The sequence below is a fragment of the Canis lupus genome, chromosome 30 (assembly GCF_011100685.1).
Source record: "Canis lupus familiaris isolate Mischka breed German Shepherd chromosome 30, alternate assembly UU_Cfam_GSD_1.0, whole genome shotgun sequence".
NCBI classification, from domain to species: domain Eukaryota; kingdom Metazoa; phylum Chordata; class Mammalia; order Carnivora; family Canidae; genus Canis; species Canis lupus.
Window position 1 is genome coordinate 4,554,207 of NC_049251.1, and position 18,499 is coordinate 4,572,705.

General features: G+C 40.0%; 1 protein-coding gene across 12 annotated transcripts in view; it reads left to right on the plus strand.

The window, feature by feature from the left end:
* The window catches only part of CDIN1 (CDAN1 interacting nuclease 1), a 227,512-nt gene that overhangs the window by 143,504 nt on the left and 65,509 nt on the right, over window positions 1-18,499 (plus strand). For 4 of the 12 annotated variants that reach the window (XR_005381433.1, XR_005381434.1, XR_005381432.1 and 1 more), the window contains exon 11: window positions 17,784-17,909. The exons of 7 other annotated variants lie outside the window; for them this stretch is intronic. The gene's annotated coding sequence lies outside the window, so the exon portion shown is untranslated. Of the gene's footprint in view, window positions 1-13,701; window positions 13,860-17,783; window positions 17,910-18,499 lie in introns of those variants that run through there. One more of the 12 variants, XR_005381436.1, reaches the window with a different exon arrangement.

Sequence of the window (18,499 nt, forward strand, 5' to 3'; positions counted from 1 at the left end):
CCCCTGAACTTCAGACCCATTTATCCAGCTGCCTGTATAGCATCTCTACTTGGATATATGGCAGACATCTCAAACTCATCATGCCAACTCTAATTCCAGATATCTCTAAAGGCTTTCCCCTTCCCAGTTAATGACATCCCTTCTATCCCTGGGATCATTCCTATTTCTTTCTCTCATACTTTACTTCTGATCTTTCTGGACATCCTATTGATTCTGCCTTCCAAAATATATCCAGAGTCCAACTATTTTTCACTCCTCACTGCTACCACTTGGTCCCAGTCACCATCATCTCTTTCTAGACTCTATCTGAGATGACTTCCTTACTGGTCTCTCTGCTTCTACCCTCACCCTCCTAGTCTTTTTTCAACAAAGCATCCAGATCATCAAATAAAAGACCGTGTTAATCCTCTGTTAAAAAAAATCTTGCATTGATTCCCTAATTGACCCAGAGTAAGAGCTCAAGGCCTTACATTGGCCTTCACAGCCCTGCACACACCCTCCAGTCATTGCTGTACCCTCATCTCCTACCACATTTCTCTTCACTCACTTTGCATCAACCACTCTGGCCTCTTTGCTGTTCAGCTCGTTTGATGAATACATTGTTGCCTCAGGCCCTTTGCACTGAATGTCCCCCTGGCATGAAACACTTTCCCTAGGTGCATACGCGGTTCAGTGTCAAAAGTCAGATGCAGGGCCACTTCTCAGGTTTAACCTGACCACCCCCAATAGCCTCCCCCTTCCATTCCTCCTTTGTGTTCCTCCGTAGTCCTTTTCACCTCCTAGCACAATCTAAGCTATCCCTTATTTGCCCCACTAGAACTAATGTTCTTCAAGGGCAGGGGTTTTTTGTCTGTTTTGTTTACTGCTGTATCCCTAAGACCAGAACTGTGCCTGGTACATAATAAAGCTCTTAATAAATATTTATGGAATAAATGAGTAGGTCTTTCTAGAATAAGCATAGTGTATCTTTAAACATAAGTATATGTATCAATGTTAATGGCAAAAATTGTTCATATTATCAGCATTCAGTGTTCCTAATGTTTCTGACACTTGGAAGGAATGTTTCAAATCTAATGTATTTGTAAGAGAAATAAAGAGTTCTGAGTCTTTTGGTTTTGAAGTTTGAATAAGACAGGCCATCCCCTCTCTCTGTTGCTTTTATTTTACCAGGAAGCCCACTGCAGTTTCGGAGAGAAATAATGCCAACTTTTAAAAAGAATTAGCGGTATTGTTTCATACACCATTAGTAGGTTTGGAGACGATATTACAATTAATTTATCAAACCCTTTATGAGAAATGCACACTGTGACACATGTTAACCATTACTAGCAAGTATCAAGCTTCAAAATTAATTATGCAAATATTCCAAATGTTACCAAATTTAAAATAAAGCAGACGATAGGATCTTGGAGCCAAGTGGAAATAAGTATGCATCCTCCCATTTCCATTTTGATTACAGAGAATTATACAAAACTATTTCATTGAATTTAAAAGATCTATAGTGTTGGCCCTCTCTGCACATATCACAGCCAACAAAAATTGAGAAATTAATATTCCAATGAAACATCATGCAAAGTCTTATTCTTTTTTTAAAATGTGATTTGAATATCCACCTAAAGTGCTATATTTACTATACAAATCCACATTTGCTAGCAAAAATAATTACATTTTGTATGGGAAGAGACTTTGCTTGGGTCAGAGTTTCACTGAATACTATTTGCTAAAAATGCTCCTCAAAAAAAGGTTGGGTGACCAAATGATTTTGGAAAATGTTGCCTTACTATATTAAAATTTCAAAGGCTCAGAGAAGTTCCATAGCAAGGAGATATGTTGGTCATCATTTATTTTACATTTCTTAAACTTTGACCAAAGGATCACTTTTTGCATCTAATATCTGTGTCCCCTTTGGAATACCCTCTTGGGAACTCTCGTGTGGTCTACTGACAGGAGATAATCATCAAATCGATGGTGGTATATGAGAGAGGTAGGGGGAAAGGAGGTATGCTACTGTTTCTAAGCTATCTACTCGGAAGTAAATAATACAATAATATCCACCAGGCACCCTAACCAACCATACCTCTCAAGTTAGAAAAGCCTAGATGGCATCTGCTTGGACCAGAGATTGCAAAATAAAATGTTCACAGGCGCCAGGTACACCACTTAAAGGGAAGTTCTGTTGAACTTGAGAACCAGTAGCACTTTGAGATGGAGCCACCACCACTCAGTCTCAACCTACTGTGGCCATGTAGGTATAATTGGCTCAGTATGGCCACATCTTCCAGGTCTCCAAACATACTGAGAGTTAAGATTTTCATGTTTAGTCTCCTCCATCTTGAATGGTGTTAAATTAATTCCATTTTTAAAAGAATACTGAAGGCCAAACAAAATATATCTCCGGTCCACTGCAGTGTGTGGGACTTCTGCCTGGGGAATTGGCATAGCCGCCTAAAAAAGAGAGACATGTGGGGCAACCTCAGATGCACTCTTGATGCAGACATGAGATCCTTGTAGAAACAAAATCACTTTCCCTCCAGTATTTTTGAGACTGGAATATTTCCAACTAGGTCTAAATCTTGTATGTCTGAAAAACCTTAAAGACCAGTTTATTGCATTACCTCATCAAATAATTATGATGATAATTTAATGTTTGTAAAGCATGTTTGCAGTTTACAAAGTCCCAACATTGAAAAATAAAATGAAATTCTGTCATAACAAAATATCACAGACTGGGTGGTTTAAAAAACGGAAATTAATTTTCTCACAATTCTGGAGTCTGGAGTCTTGAGATCAAGATGTAGGCAGAGTTGTTTCCTTCTGAGGACTGTGAGGAAAAGATTTCTTCCAGGCTCTTCTTCTTGGCATGTGGATGGCTGTCTTCTTCCTGTCTTTGAATCATCTTTCCTCTGTACATATCTCTGTCCAAATTTCCTCATCCTGTAGGGACCAATCTTACTGGATTAGGGCCCACTCTGATGACCTCATTTAACCTAATTAACCTCTGGTAAAGATCCTGTCTCCAAATAGGGTCACATTCTGAGGTAATGGGAATTAGGACATAAACATGAATTTGGGGGTTGGGGGGCCTACAATTCAGCCCATAACACTAGGAAAGAACTTTCCAGAAAAAAAGTACTTTCGATTATTTTGTTTTTGTGGGTACCTGAACGTTGGATACAAATTATAACCACAAAATTTTATACTTAAGCCAGGATTTTTTTTTCTATGGATTGAGAGGGAAAGAGTAAATGAAACCAAGTATTCCAGGGATGCCTGGATGGCTCAGTGGTTGAGCGTCTGCCTTCAGCTCAGGTCCTGATCCCAGGATCTGGGATCAAGTCCCACATCAGGCTCCCCATGGGGAGCCTGCTTCTCCCTCTGACGATGTCTCTGCCTCTCTCTGTGTGTCTCTCATGAATAAATAAATAAAATCTTAAAAAAAAAAAAAAAGAAACCAAGTATTCCAACTTTTATGTAACTTCCCCAGGTACCTACAGGAAATAGCATGTGTATGAACCCTAGGAAAGGAAGGGTTCGTACCGTAGATCTATTTATCTGAACCATCATCCAACACTCGACCAGATAAGACCAGTTGGAACACGGACCTAACAAACATGTAAAATAAGTATGAACTGAATACTGTGATCCAAAAAGAGATATGAAAGCTTACTATTAAATGTTCTTATGCATAAATGTTCTTAGGATCTCAAGCTTATGCAAAGCAATTCACTTTTTGCGCATGCTTCACATTATTTTCTCTTGTTTTAGTGTTCCTTAATATACAGGGAAACACACACACACACAAAAAGTACATTGTTAGATTTTAATGGCCCACACAGAAAGAAGGTAAAAAAGAAAACAGAATCTTGAATTCAGCATTGGTTATGTAAACTGTATCAAATCAACTTCAAATTCAGCTTTGTTTTCTGAGCTGCTTGCTCACAATTTCCTTCGCACCTTCAAAGATTTCTGAGACCCCAGGGTGCTTGAGTCGAAGCTTCCTTCTGGAGCCTTCCTATTGTTTGTTTCCCTATATGGAATAAGTATTTCCAAATACAGACTAATTTTCCTTCAAAACTGTAGCAGAGTGCTGAAATTCACTCATGCACATACTCGTTCATTTATTCCTTTCACACATGCTGTGTGCTAGACTCGGTCATTAAAGATCAAAGATACACGTGGCTCCTAACCTCAGGGAGCTCCCAGTCTGATAAAATGAACAAAAATGTAAAACAGAATTTGTGTGCTAAGTGCAATAGCTATTGGCATGGGGTTCCCAGAATGGGAACAACCAGCCAGAGTAATTGGGAAAGGCCTGAGTTAGATCATAAGAAAGGCACAGTAACTTTCCAGGTAAGTGGTTAAAAGGCGGACCTAGTTGTATGTTGCAAAGGTGCAGAAGCATGAAAATGCATGGTGTATTTAGGGAATTGTAAGTGCTCTGGTTATCTCTGAAGTATAAATTGTGTGTCGGGAAACAGGAGTGGAGGCTGGAGAAATAGGAACCAGGCCATGAAGGGAATTTGGAGAAATCACATGGGCCCTGGGGAGCCTGTGAAATACTTTAATTAGGAAAGTAGCATTTTTAAAAGATCACATGGAGACCAATGTGAGGGATAATTTGGAAAGAAAAAAACAACGAGAGTTAAGGTACTATTGCAAATCCATTTATGAAATAAGAGACAGAAAAAAAAAAGGAAATATGAGGCAGTAAATGATGTGTTTAAGAAGAGGGTAGGCCCGAGAGCCAACATACCACCCAGGCAGCCTGGCTCTGCCACTTACTAGCTTTGAAACCTTGGTCCAGTGCCTTAAGTTCTCTGAGACTCAGTTTCCTCATCTCAAAAATGGGGATACTAACAAACTCCCCTTTCTAGGATGCTGTGAGAATTAAATGGGCTTACATGCATGAAGTACTTAGAACCATGCCTCGCACATGGTAATCACTCACTATCTGTTAGCTGTCAGTATTGTCATTAATGGTTAAATCAGTAATGGTTAGGACTAACGATGATAGATGCTAAATTTGAGGCAAATTAAAATGGAAGAAATCAGGAATGATCTTGATAAGGTTGTAGAGGAGTGACTCAGCCCATTTGTAGCCTGCCACTTGGCCTAAACACCTGAAGGTAGTTTGTGTTCTGCAGAGTTCCTCCTTGATACCAAGTTCTAACTGTACAGCTTTTATGATTTAATCGGATCAAATTCAGTCACCAAAACAGCCCAAGCATTTCTGCCCCTCCGTCAGTGGTTGCTGCCATCAGGATTCCCCGTCACCTCTGTACCTGAGACCTAGTAATGGAGTGAGCATTACACACACCCTCAGTGTCCTGTGGCATAAGAGAAACCACAAGGCAGTACAGAAGCCCATTCCTTAAATATTTTTAATTCTAAAGAAACACTTTCCATTTTGGTGTTTGTTTTTTCTTAAAGCCAGTGAAAATTTTGGTTTTCTCTTTTTCCCTAAATGTACCGAGCCTTCAAGAAGTACATCACCAGATGATTAACAGTAGGAGCTTTGCAAACTTTTTTTTTTCCTCGCTTTTACTTTATTGGGAAAAAATCAAAGTCTTTGGCACTCTAGTCTGATATTTGTAAAAAGGAATTCTGCGGTGAGAAAGAAGACCCACTTTCTCTGCAGGCTTTTCAGAGCAACATCTGCTTCAGTGGAGACAGCGGCTGGCTGCCCAGTGCCTCTCCCAGACTCTGTGGTCCATACCCATAGGGCTGTTGGTTTTCCTGGTTCCTTCAGAGGGGAGCAAATGTCAGCCAGCCATGCTACTAATATTGTCTCTATGTTTGGTCAAGAAGCCAGAGGATTATGGGCTCTGAACTTCTTTCTCTAACTGCATCTGTAGGACCACGTGTCCCTCAGGGTAGGCCAGGATGGTCTGGTTGAGTAAGAACCCCTACTTTATTTCCCTGTCTAATGTGCCCAACTAATGTAAGCTGCTTGAGGGCAAGCTTCACTTGTTGAACAGATACACATTGAGCTTCTACTGTGTTCACCATTCTGGGGACCAGCAGTGCAGCCATGAACGAAACAGGTATGGGCTTTGTCCTTGGGAAGCTTGTATTATGATGCAAAAGACAGAAAGTAAGCAAGTAAGTGAACACATTCTTTCAGATCTGGATAAAGTGACCAGGGCAGGTCTTTCTGACCAATTATGGTAAAACACATCTCAATAAAGGAGTTGAATTGCATTCTGACACATTGAATTGGATCCCTCTGTGCTTCAAATTTAGACTAACTTTGAAGATGGCCTTCAAGTTTAGTGCCATTTTGTGCACAGCTTTTTGAGCCCATGTATAATTTGAAGCATTGAATATTTTAGTTGCAGGATAATCTCTGTGGTATGAAGCTTGTCTGGTAAAAAATGGCCATTGACCTGAATGCTGTAGTGTCTAGCTTCCTCCATCCCCAGAGCAGCTGAGCACCTATTATCTCATTTCCCGCTGCTTCTGTATACAACAGTAAGCCTGTAAGTAGAAAGGATGAATAAGTGGCCGTGGTCTTACTACCTGTACACTTAAGAGTCTGTGTATGACCAGATTAGGATAGGTAGATCTTAACGGCAACCCAGCTGGCATATATGTGCGAGTTAAACAACCAGAGGCTTCTTGACCATTATAATAAAATTAAAGGGGAAAAATTTGCATTTTCCCAGCATTTGTAAAAGCAGTGAATATTTACACCACTAAAAAGTTTACATTAAGTCAAACACTTCATTTGTTATCAGCACTGAGCCAAGGCCCTATAAAAGATAAAGTAAATTTGCGATTATTTTCCATTAAGCACTCACCCTGTGCTAAGTAGTGAACTTAGACATGATGCTGACCTGAATCAACTTATAGTATCTCCTTGTAAATCTATTTAACAATTTGTTCAACGTTGGTATCTATTACAGCCTGAATAATCCAATTCTGACCTCACTGTTACATTAGACAACCATTACTTCCTAAAAATACACATGCCCACTGGGGAGAACTCTAACGAATCTGTAGAACTTTTGAAGCAACTATTAGCCAGTTTCCTTTCTCATCTATGTTATTATTTTACTATTGATACAGGTTATACATATCTACCAAAATTTGTATGAATGTGCTATTTTCACATATTCTCAGTCAATATGTTTTAAGGGTAAGATTGATTCTTACCAATTATATTTATTCATTTAAGCTATTATTAACATTTTTTCAGATCATAGGACACAGAAGCATATACAGACATCCTGTTCATAATTGTGCCATAGTTCTTAAATGATCTTTTAAGTTAATTTTTAATATACCTCTTAAGCCTTTGGAATAAATGAATCCCAGACATTCTTGTGCTTGCTACTATTTTAAGCACTAAAGACTGTTCTGTGGGTATATGTGTGTGTAATTTGCTTCCTAAATAAAAAGCATCATATTTAGGGAAATTTAATTTCCAAATAGAGATTTAAGAAAGTTATCATTGTATTGTGTAATAATTTTTATGGTCATTTTGTTATAGCATTTTTTTCGAAAGTAGAAAATCATTTTATAGATTCCTCTGCCATCCCCTCACCTACCCCAAATCACTCTGCTAAACAAACAGGACTAGAGATTATAGTCTTCACGTACTAAAAATATGCTTAAAGATTATTTTGAAATAAACCTAAACACTTGAGAATTGAACTAAGAGGCATAATAAGGTTTGCCTGCCATGTTTTTACTCCCTTAGCTTTTCATTCATTTCCTCCCATCACTCAAGTGATCACTGAGCAGCACCTAGACCAGGCACTCTCCAGGCCTCTGTACAGAGGTTCCCCAAATTACAATTTCTGCTCTCCATGAACTCAGTTTAAGAGGGGGTCCCGACCCAGTAAGCCAAATGGCAAATACAGCAACAGTTACAGCATGGAAAGTGTTGGGGCTGAGATGTGCCTGGAGTACAGAGTAGAAGCTCAGGAGGCTCATTTATACCAGCCCCAGCTTAGAGAAGAGAGACCAAAGGAGGGGGAACAGTGTTTAGAACAGAAGGAACAGCATGTGCTGAGGCCCAAAAGTGTGAAACAGTAGAAGCTGTTAGCAGTATGATTAGAGCATAAGGAACAGGAGCCAGATTAAGAAATTCCTTTTGTGATACCACAGTCTTCAAACATTGTCTCTGGCGCAATGCACATAGAGTTTTTTGTTTTTTGTTTTTTTAAAGCAAGTTGCTGACCCAATTAGAAATCTTGTTAAGCCACAGTGTAGAAGACCAGTAAGAGGTGTTTGTTTGGGGGTGTGGGGGCGGAGTTGTTTTGTTCATTGTTTGATTTTATTCATTGTTTTGTTTTGGGGTAGAGAAATACAGGAAAGACGAGGAAAGAGAAACCAGGTGTTTGGGGGTTATTGCTGAAGTTCAGGTGTGAAATGGAAAAGGACTAAAAGCAGTTCAGTAGAGATGGAAAAAAGGAAACAGGGATCCCTGGGTGGCGCAGTGGTTTAGCGCCTGCCTTTGGCCCAGGGCGCGATCCTGGAGACCCAGGATCGAATCCCACGTCAGGCTCCCGGTGCATGGAGCCTGCTTCTCCCTCTGCCTGTGTCTCTGCCTCTCTCTCTCTCTCTGTGACTATCATAAATAAATAAAAAAAAAAAAAAAAAAAAAAGGAAACATAAATACTAAGGACACATGTTATCCTGTTCCTCTAGGGTAAGTAAGATATTAGAAAGAGAATTTATAATAGGAGTAAAACTCAGAATACTGAGTGGCATTTAAACCATTTGTCCTTTAGTGCCCAATTCATTTGCAATGGGACTTGAACCAAGGGTTCCTGATTTCTGGTATTCTGTGTTCTTTCCCTTAATTCTTCCATCTATAGAAAATGGAAACAAAAATAAAATTTCTCTGTTAGTTATGTCATATATAAGTATCTATGTATACACACATGCCTGTACTTGGACACTTTGTGAATAAAGGAAAACAAGGCATTGCTAAAAGTTGGAGCATTTTCAGGACACCCGGATGGCTCAGTCAGTTAAGCATCTGCTTTTGACTCAGGTCATGATCTTGGGGTCCTGGGATCAAGCCCCGCATCCAGCTCCCTGCTCAGCAGGGAATCTGCTTCCTCCCTCTCCCTCTGTGATCACGCTCACTCTCGCACTCTCTCCAATAAATAAATAAAATCTTAAAAAAAAAATGTTGGCACATTTCCTACCAGAAATCCTTATGGAATGTGTTTTTAAATAACAAAAACAGGGGCTCCTGGGAGGCGTAGTGGTTGAGCGTCTGCCTTCAGCTTGACCTGCCTTCAGCATGGTCCTAGGGCCCTGGGGAATCGCGTCCCACATGGGACTCCCCTCGAGGAGCCTGCTTCTCCCTCTGCCTATGTCTCTGCCTCTCTCTCTGTTTCTCATGAATAAATAGATAAAATATTTAAAATAAATAAATACATACATTTTCAAATTATTGGCAGTTTTTTTTTTTTTTTTTTTTTTTTTTTAATTTATGATAGGCACACAGTGAGAGAGAGAGAGAGGCAGAGACACAGGCAGAGGGAGAAGCAGGCTCCATGCACCGGGAGCCCGACGTGGGATTCGATCCCAGGTCTCCAGGATCGCGCCCTGGGCCAAAGGCAGACGCCAAACCGCTGCGCCACCCAGGGATCCCCAAATTATTGGCAGTTTTTAAGCAGTTAGTGCATTTTAAAAATTATTTTGAATTTATTTTTATTTTATTTTAGTTTCTTAGAATGTGTGTGAGCAGAAGAGAGGCAGAGGGGAAAGGAGAGAGAGACTCCCAAACAGGCTCCACACCTAGCACGGAGCCTGACGTGGGGCTGAGATCATGACCTGAGCTGAAATCAAGAGTTGGATACCCAACCCAGTGAGCCACCCAGGGTGCCCCAGCAGTTGGTGCATTTCTTAAAAATATTTCAATCGTGTGTTTCCTCACCTTAAACATTGAGTGGCAATGTTTGCGAAACGTTTGTTATATTATCTCTCTAAATAAAAGTCAATGATTCCCATAACACCTATGACAGACATTTTTGGGTGAGAAAAATAGTTTAGGTCATTCCTAAAGCAATTTATTTTTAAAATATTTATGTGCAGTCACAAGGGTTCACAAAAAAGAACTGGCCATTGCATGGCTTCAGTTAGCTAAGGGTTTTCATTCACTGCATGTCCTTTTTTATAAGTAAATTTTTCAGAGTTGTGGTTTTCCTCTCACTTTGATTTGTAAAGGTTGGTGTCTATATCTTGGAAAAACTCTATGAACTCAATTGCTAGAATTAAGCAGGATTTTTTTAAGTCATATATTTATAGATTTTACAGCTAGCCAACTCCTCCTGTAGATACAACTGTATTTTACCAGTGAGGAAACTGAGGCCCACTGAGATTAAGTCACTCCGCGTTGAATTCTATAATCTGTGGGTTGGGCAAAACATTTAAAAACAGAGATGAAATTAACATTTATATTAGGAATTGCTTTAATTTCTCAAGTCTTTAATATTCTATAGCTGCTGTCAAAAAGAACTTTTTTGTTTGAGAACTCTTTCAACATAAAACATTTCTCTTAATAATTAATATCAGCCAATAATATTATTAGACCCCAATTCCAAACACCTGCTGACCGCATATAGGACCTGAGGATGTTTCCTGCTGAGCCTTGTTCCCTTACTGCTATTCATACTACACAACACATTTAAAATCAGCTAATGATAATAAAAAATTGAAACATGAATGGCTATAGTCTAGAAATTATTTACATCATTAGTTACAAACCAGGAAGTGGGATAGATGAGTAGAAAGGGCACAGGTTTGGAGGAGGGAAGTGCTAAGTTTGATTCCCATCTGGCCTTGGGCAAATCACTTGATTTATCTTTTTTTTTTTTTTTTTTTTTTTTTACTCATCTGTAAAGCAAGCACAATTTGGATTCTCAGGGGATTTAGTGAGTTCAAGTATATACAGGGCTGAGAACAAAATCCACATTGGTTAAAAGGTAGCTAGAAGTACTGAATACTGGGACTTACCCCATAGGGAAACCAGTGTAGGCCATGTTGAGGAAAACAGATTTGGGGGTGAGATGCTTTGGGAGTCATTGTCTGGTCTTGGTTTGTAACTATGTTACAAATGTTACTATGTTAGAGCCCTCTGCTGTGCTGCCCATGGCTAGTCAGGGAGCCCCTTGTGTTGAGTGTGAGATGGCTGAAGAGTCTGAACACTGCCTGCAGGGGAAAGCCAATGCCCTAATAAAATGTCTCCTTGCCCAAGAGCCCACACAGGGTTTGTCTCCAGCAAGGGACTCCACCCCCCCCCCTTTTTTTTCTTTTCCAACAGCTGCTTCCTTGTGTTTGGAGCCACGTCATGAGTTAGGGTTAATAATTTCTCTTTTCCATGATCTCAGATACTTGAAAAATAAACAGATTTTTTTTCTATAGTTTTAGATTTAAGCCCAAAAAAAAATTTACGGCAATAAAGTGGGGGTGGGAGGGGGGAAGTACATTAACCACTTGGGATTATTTCAAAGTAAAAGACCATTTACTGGATTCATCTAACCTCTGATTTGAGGATCAGTGTTTTAAAAACACCACCAACCACAGACTTGTAAAGTTTGCAGAAACTGCCGACAGACCCAAATATGTTAAAGGTTGTAATCTCTTGAAAGGAGTTGGTTGATTTTCCTGTTGCCCCTCCTGTCAACTTTAACCTCCAACCTTCTCCGGCATGTATCACTACAAATAAAACTGCTGAGGTTTGACAAGAGGATATAAAGTCACTAGGCCATCGCACAGGGATGGCCACATGATTTTCTTCAGCCTGAAATGAATGCTCTGTAATTTGGACTTTTCAATAGGAAGTCATAAACACTCACTCATATCACTTTAGTTTTGATAATTACTGTTTTAAAAAAAAACAGAAATACACATATTAAATGATGTTTGACAACTGGAATTTAGTGGTTTTGTTATTGGTTGTCTTTGACCATTAACTTGGATTTCTGTTCTTAATTTTAATGTATATGATTTCAAGCAAGCAGCATATGATATCGATATAAACATGACATTTGTATACAGCATTATAAATGAATTTTTAGCTCATGATTAAGACAAACCAGATGACAAAAAGCAAACAATGTGTTTGTCTGGCTCTACTAACTTAAAAATAATCCCCTGCACTGGATTCACCTGCAGTGCCTTTCTTCTTTTCAGGAATTTGGGACATGTGGCTCGTGTAGCACTGATGCTCGCCAGGGTTTCTGAGGTTCAGTTATTCGTATAGATTCTCAAATAATTCAGCTGTCTGTGGAAATTATTCCTTCTACACTAGATAAATACTATTTTATGAAGTCTCTGGCACCATTCGGTCTGAACTCAGCTCTTTCTCTCTTACTGGTGTCTGAGCATAAGGAATGGGGGCGCTGTTATATCGGTATTTGAACAGTGGCTCTTGCTGAAGGTTTTTGGTTTTGCTTTTTTTTCTTTTAAGGTAGATCTGTGCATTTTTTGTTAGGTTAGCTCCAGCTTAATAGCTTCCAAACAACCCTGAGTCTAGGTAGTTTTATGTCTCCAAAGCCTCCCTTTCTCCGACTTCTCTTCCTTGTATGGGGCAGCTGAGCAGAGGAAGGATATAGGACATGAAGGAGTAAGGAGCATTGGTGCTGGGGACAAGGGGAAGGACACTGATTGGGGCCCACCTGACCTTTTGGTCACCTCAGCAGAATCAGGCACTTTCTGCAGAAGCATTGTGTGTCATCCTAACAAAAATGCATTCACATACAAACTCCTAAGCCCTTTTCACCTAAGTGCATCACCTCTTCCTGAGCAGAACAGGATCCAGAGCCTAGAAAAGATCTGCATGCTGATTTGGAGCAGGGGCTAGGATGGCGGGGGTGGGGGGGGGGGGTGGGGAGTTGGGGGTAAAAACTGTGTGGGTATGACCTGACATCTTAGAATTCTCAGAAAACTAGATTTTCATAAAGTGCTTATGGCTCAAATTGTTAAGACTGTTAAGAACCCTACTTCGTCCTCCCATTGAACAGTGCAACTTTATTGTATAAATCCAAGTGGTAATTATTAACAACAGATGTAGTGATCTATTGCATTTATACAGCACTTCTACATTCATTATTTTCTTTGAGCCTAACCATCCCTCTAGGAAACTGAAAGCATTTTAATGGATAGTAGAGCAAAACTCAGAAAGATAAAGTGACTTTTCCAAGATTAATTCATTAGCGTCAGAACTAGGATTGTTTTACTGTTCAACAAAAGTGTTGTTTAGCGTTTACTGTGTACCAGGCTTCCAAGGACGAAAGCGGGTCCTTCCCTCAAAGAGCTCACAGTCTTGGGATCCCTGGGTGGCACAGCGGTTTGGCGCCTGCCTTTGGCCCAGGGCGCGATCCTGGAGACCCGGGATCGAATCCCACGTCGGGCTCCCTGATGCATGGAGCCTGTGTCTCTGCCTCTCTCTCTCTCTCTCTCTCTCTCTCTCTGTGTGACTATCGTAAATAAAAAAAAAAGTTTAATTAAAAAAAAAAAGAGCTCACAGTCTGTAGTGTATGTGGGAGAGAGGGTGGGGTGCTGTGGTAGGTTAACATGGGATATTAGGATCACTGAGGCAGTGGCTCGAACTCAGTCTTGCAGAAGGAGGCCGGTTCTGATCTAGCTGTCCCCATTCCAAGTAAGGACAATTTTAAGAATGTTAGCTTTTTGGCCAATTCACATATCTCTTCCCTTTTTTAATTTCCTGAACACCAGTTCCAAAACTTTAGAAGACTAACAGCTATACTATAGAAGAGGCCCAGCCTGATAACCCACCTAGTGAAAAGCAAGACCAAGACCTACCAGACTAATTAGGAAAAGCCATAGAGACCAAGAGCTGGAGCTGCGGGACTACTTCAGGGGATAACTCAAAGGTCAGAAGAAAAAAAAATAGAAAAAAGTATTTGACTTTTTGTTAACATAAAAGGCCAGAAACCTCCATCTTCATTTTTTATATATCTGTTCCATGACATTAAAATAAATAAACGGTGGAGTACCTGGGGGGCATAGTCAGTTAAGCATCCAGCTCTTGGTTTATGATCTCAGGGTCATGAGATCGAGCCCCACATCAGGCTCCATGCTCAGCAGACGCTCTCCCTCTGCCCTTCCTCCTCATTCTCCCTCTCTGTCTTTCTCTAAAATGAATAAATCTTATAAAAATAGAAATAAATAAACCTCTAAAATTCGTATGATGCTACTAGATAGGGGAAACCCATTCTGATTAATTCAGGTATTTTAAACTTTAGACCAATAGCTACAAGATGAGGGACACCTGGGTGGCTCAGTGGTTGAGTGTCTGCCTTTGGCTCAAGGCGTGGTCCTGGGATCTTGGAATCGAGTCCCACATCGGACTCCCTGCAGGGAGCCTGCTTCTCCCCTCTGCCTCTCTCATGAATAAATAAATAAAATCTTTAAAAGCAAAATAGCAAAAATAAATAAATAAATAGATAGATAGATAGATAGATAGATAACACAAAATAGCCACAAGATGAATATTTTGACTACTTAACCAAGTGTCCTTTATATTTGCTTATACCAAGAACTTCATTCCTTCTATTTTATTAATAAAACATATCTGTAGTCCTAATAGATTTAAAATAGGCAGACATGTGATTGAGATGAGATTCAGCTCATCTCTTAACATCGTAAGAATGCTTGCATAGTCCTGAAAAAGATGTTCTTTTAACACTGCCCAATACCACCTTGACAGTTCTAAAGTTAGTATGACTACCAGCCCGCCTCATTCTAGTTGCACATAGCAGCTCAAAATATGTACAAAATTGTGAATAAAAAGAATGGTTTCTCCCCACCAAGAGTAACAATGAGATTTAAGATCCTAAGATGAAGCCCAGAACACAAAAAGTCATCCTATTCTAAGCTGAGAATGAAGAGACAGGAGAAAGACCTTCTTGCCTCAATGCTCTTTGGCTGATATGACCTTTCAGACACTGCTGAGCATTCCCTACCTAGAAGCAGGTTAGAAACGGATTCAAGCAATGGAAGAAGTTGAGGCTCGGAGTGAAAATGTTGAGGAAAAATAAAGTTGGATGGCTTCTAGAGCTTTGAATTTATCTCAGTGTCCGATTGTAGTGGTGCCTTAGAAAGAGAAGTGGGTATCTACAGGAAAGCACTGTGTTAGTGGCTTTTTCCCCAGAACATTTTGGTTTAAATAGGAACTGGAAGCTGACACTGTCCAGTGAAGTACCACTGACCTCATCTGGATTGGGTAACTGGGTGCCCTTTACTGAAGTGGTTTCTGTTACTGGGCCTCTTGCACACGTTGCTTCCTTTAGAGGTAGAGGACCATTGGACCTGCTAAAGATCCACACAGTTCCTGACCTGGGTTCTGAGGCCCAGTAGGTTTCTTACCCCCCACATCACTTAGCTGACTCTGGAAACAAAAACTCCTTCAAGCCAAGATAAAGAATCTTAAGATAAAGATATCTGATATCTCTTCCTTTTCTCCTTGCTCTCTCTTCTCACCTACCACCTCTCACCCTCTCCTACCACCTCCCAGCCTCACCAGTGCACACTTCCTTTGTCCCCACTCTCACTTTCCGGACCAAGACATTATGGTCATTTACCTTCATTGAAGCCCATTTTGTTCCCTCATCCCTGTAAGACTTCTTTTTCTCTTTTAGCCAGGGTTAACTGGTCTTGCATTCCAGGAAAGCTCCTTATGACTGATTTTCTGCTCCAGAAAATCACTTTTCTAAAGTGTCAAAATCTTGAGAAGATCGAGAGCAGTGATGGCCTAACCATATCTATTTTACATTGAAAGTTCTGGGATTGCTGGAGGGCCAAAGGCTGTATAAAACCCCCTTGAGACACAGACTCCCTTCCCCCAAGACCCACCTTTACTCACCTTTTCTCTTATTCCCCACCTTATTTGGGGCATGGACTGGAGATAGTGAACAGGGAAGTCAGAGGATATTACTCTACAGTAAGATTTACATACATTCTGTTACCCATATATACAGGGCAGTAAACTTTTATCTATGCAGAATAACTGTCCTGATCACACTAAATGATATTACATAGTATTTAATTTATTTGATGACTCAGAAGATACCGGAAGTTTAGCATTCTAGAATTTTCTATACTGGAAGATGGAGAGATGAGGTGGGGCTACATCTCTCTGTATCGACCCTCAGGTGTTTAGCCTGTTGACTTTCTCTTCCATAGACTGACAAAGAACAGCATCTATATGCAAGTGACTTTTGATCTGTTGAGTATTGGTGAGTAGAAAATAAATTTAAATGGAATTCCCTGTAGCCGGAGCAGGTGGAAGGGGAGCAAATGAAAACTTCCTCTTTTATGGGCTGCCGAAGAGGGGATAGCTCTTGAAATGCAGTCTGCTAAGTGATCCCAAGCTAATGCAAATTAACAGTTGTTTTCTTTCAGAACTGTATGACTGAATAAACATTTACCATTTGTTTCATTTCTACTCATCTCTTAGAACAGTTGCTACAGGTCTTAATAGTAAGACTTGAAACATATAACGTATTAGCCTTGGCACATCAAAATATTGTTCATCTTCCAAACTTGAGATATTCCAGTTTGGCTTCTCACTGAGTTTATAATGTTCTGAGGGTATGTATCTAAAAATGCATCTTCCTAATCTCCTGGAATTGATTAAAAAAAAAAAAAAAAAAGTCCCTGTAGCTTGTCACTCTTCCCAGCTTAAACATTATCTGTCAGTTGTGAGGTTGACGGGCATTGTGGTACATTTCAATCTTAGGAGGGGCCCAAATGAGAAATTTGAACCATTGAGTAGCATTTTGGAAGAGAGACCTATGATATTTGTGCAAAATAATAATGAGGTTAAAAATGGAATTCCAGGCTTAGCTGAGAGAGCAGTGCTTCCTGCTTTTTTTGTACAAGTGTTTCTCACGATTCAGGATGATCACCTTTTCTCAGAGCACCACTGTGGCGGGTAAAGAATTTCAGCAATTGAACAACAGTATCAAATTCACTTTAGGGACTCTCCTTAAAAGTTTATTCCAATCGTTAACAGTCCTGGAGCTGGTGGTGTCTGCCAAGTGCTCAGCACTTAGTTCACATGCAGCAAATTTAGCATGACAAAGTTGCTCCTGTTTTTTGCAAGTGGGAAACCTGGAGCCCCAAATAGAGCCTCATGCAGTAAACTGCAGAATGGAGATGAGATCCGAGAGATACAGTAGAAGGGATTATCTGGGATCATGTAGATGGTTTGCAGTTGCCTTTGTATGGCTACTGGGTTAGATCATTCTTGGCAAGTTTGGTGAATTAGTATCCTATTCCTGAGTCCCATTTCAATACCTAGTTTGGAACTCTTCCACTCCTTGAAAACTTCCATTGAAATTTTTATCAATGGTATTTGCATAGACAAAATGGAATCAAACTATTGACATGTAGGTTGTTTTTTTAAAAAAAAAAAAAAAAAACGAATTTATGTGAATGGTTTGTCAGTAGAGATAATTTAGCCAAAGGCACCTGTCTTCTCTAAGGACTGCCTGAAAAGACTTTTAGGAGGAGCTTGGTGCATTTTTGTCCTTAAAATAAAGCTGTTTTTGAGGTAGGAGAGAAGCTTAGTTTTTGAAATGGCGCAATGAATAACAAAGGCCCCTTTTTAACCCCCCCAATCCTCACCCCCCAAAAAAGACTAAAAAGGACATTTGTTAGACTCTTGAGGAAGAATTGTGCTGTTAACAAAATAGTCTAGATATAAGAAAAGAGGAAATTGTAGGAAGAGGAGGAGCAGATAGTACTAGGGAATGCAGGACCCTGGAAACAACTGGAAACAACTTGTCTTACAGAGATGACTGCAATCAAGCTGAGATTCAAAACTCAAAGAAACTCAAGAAAGCGTGTTTATAGTGAATGAAACAGCTGGAAGATCAACTTTAGCAGACCATCCAGTCGCTGAGTATAGACACGCAGGGGTATGCACGTGTGTCTCTCCCCACTCCCGCCCCCCCCCCATGCCCCATCCCTCTCAGTGGCCCTGTATACACACACACACACACACACACACACACACACACACACATGCACATACATAGTGGCAGACAAGTGGCCAAGTGACCAATAAGCAGTCTTCGTAATGGAGGTTAGGTGATTAGTATTTCTGGATTTTTAGAATAGACAGAGCTTATCATTGATTTGAAGATGGACAGTACACTATTCCGCCTCCACCACCCCCCCCCCATTATTTAGTGGATGTGTGCTGAGGATGACCAGAATTAGATGTGTGTTAATGTGTCTTGAGCCCTGACCTAAACTGTAGATGAGAAGGCTCTTTAAATATTAAAATGCAGAACAAACAGAATTACTTATGCAGTAGGAAAATGCACAGTATTCTAAAGTCAAGTCTTATCTTTTTATGGGGCCAGCGATTGCAAATGCATACATTTCTGTCCAAAAGTAACTTTTTTTGAGAACTCCCTTTCACAAAAATACTAAATTGCTCATCTTTCTCTTTTAAAAAAAATTCAAGTTATAGAGTAAATAACTTTGGAGTTATCCAATCTTT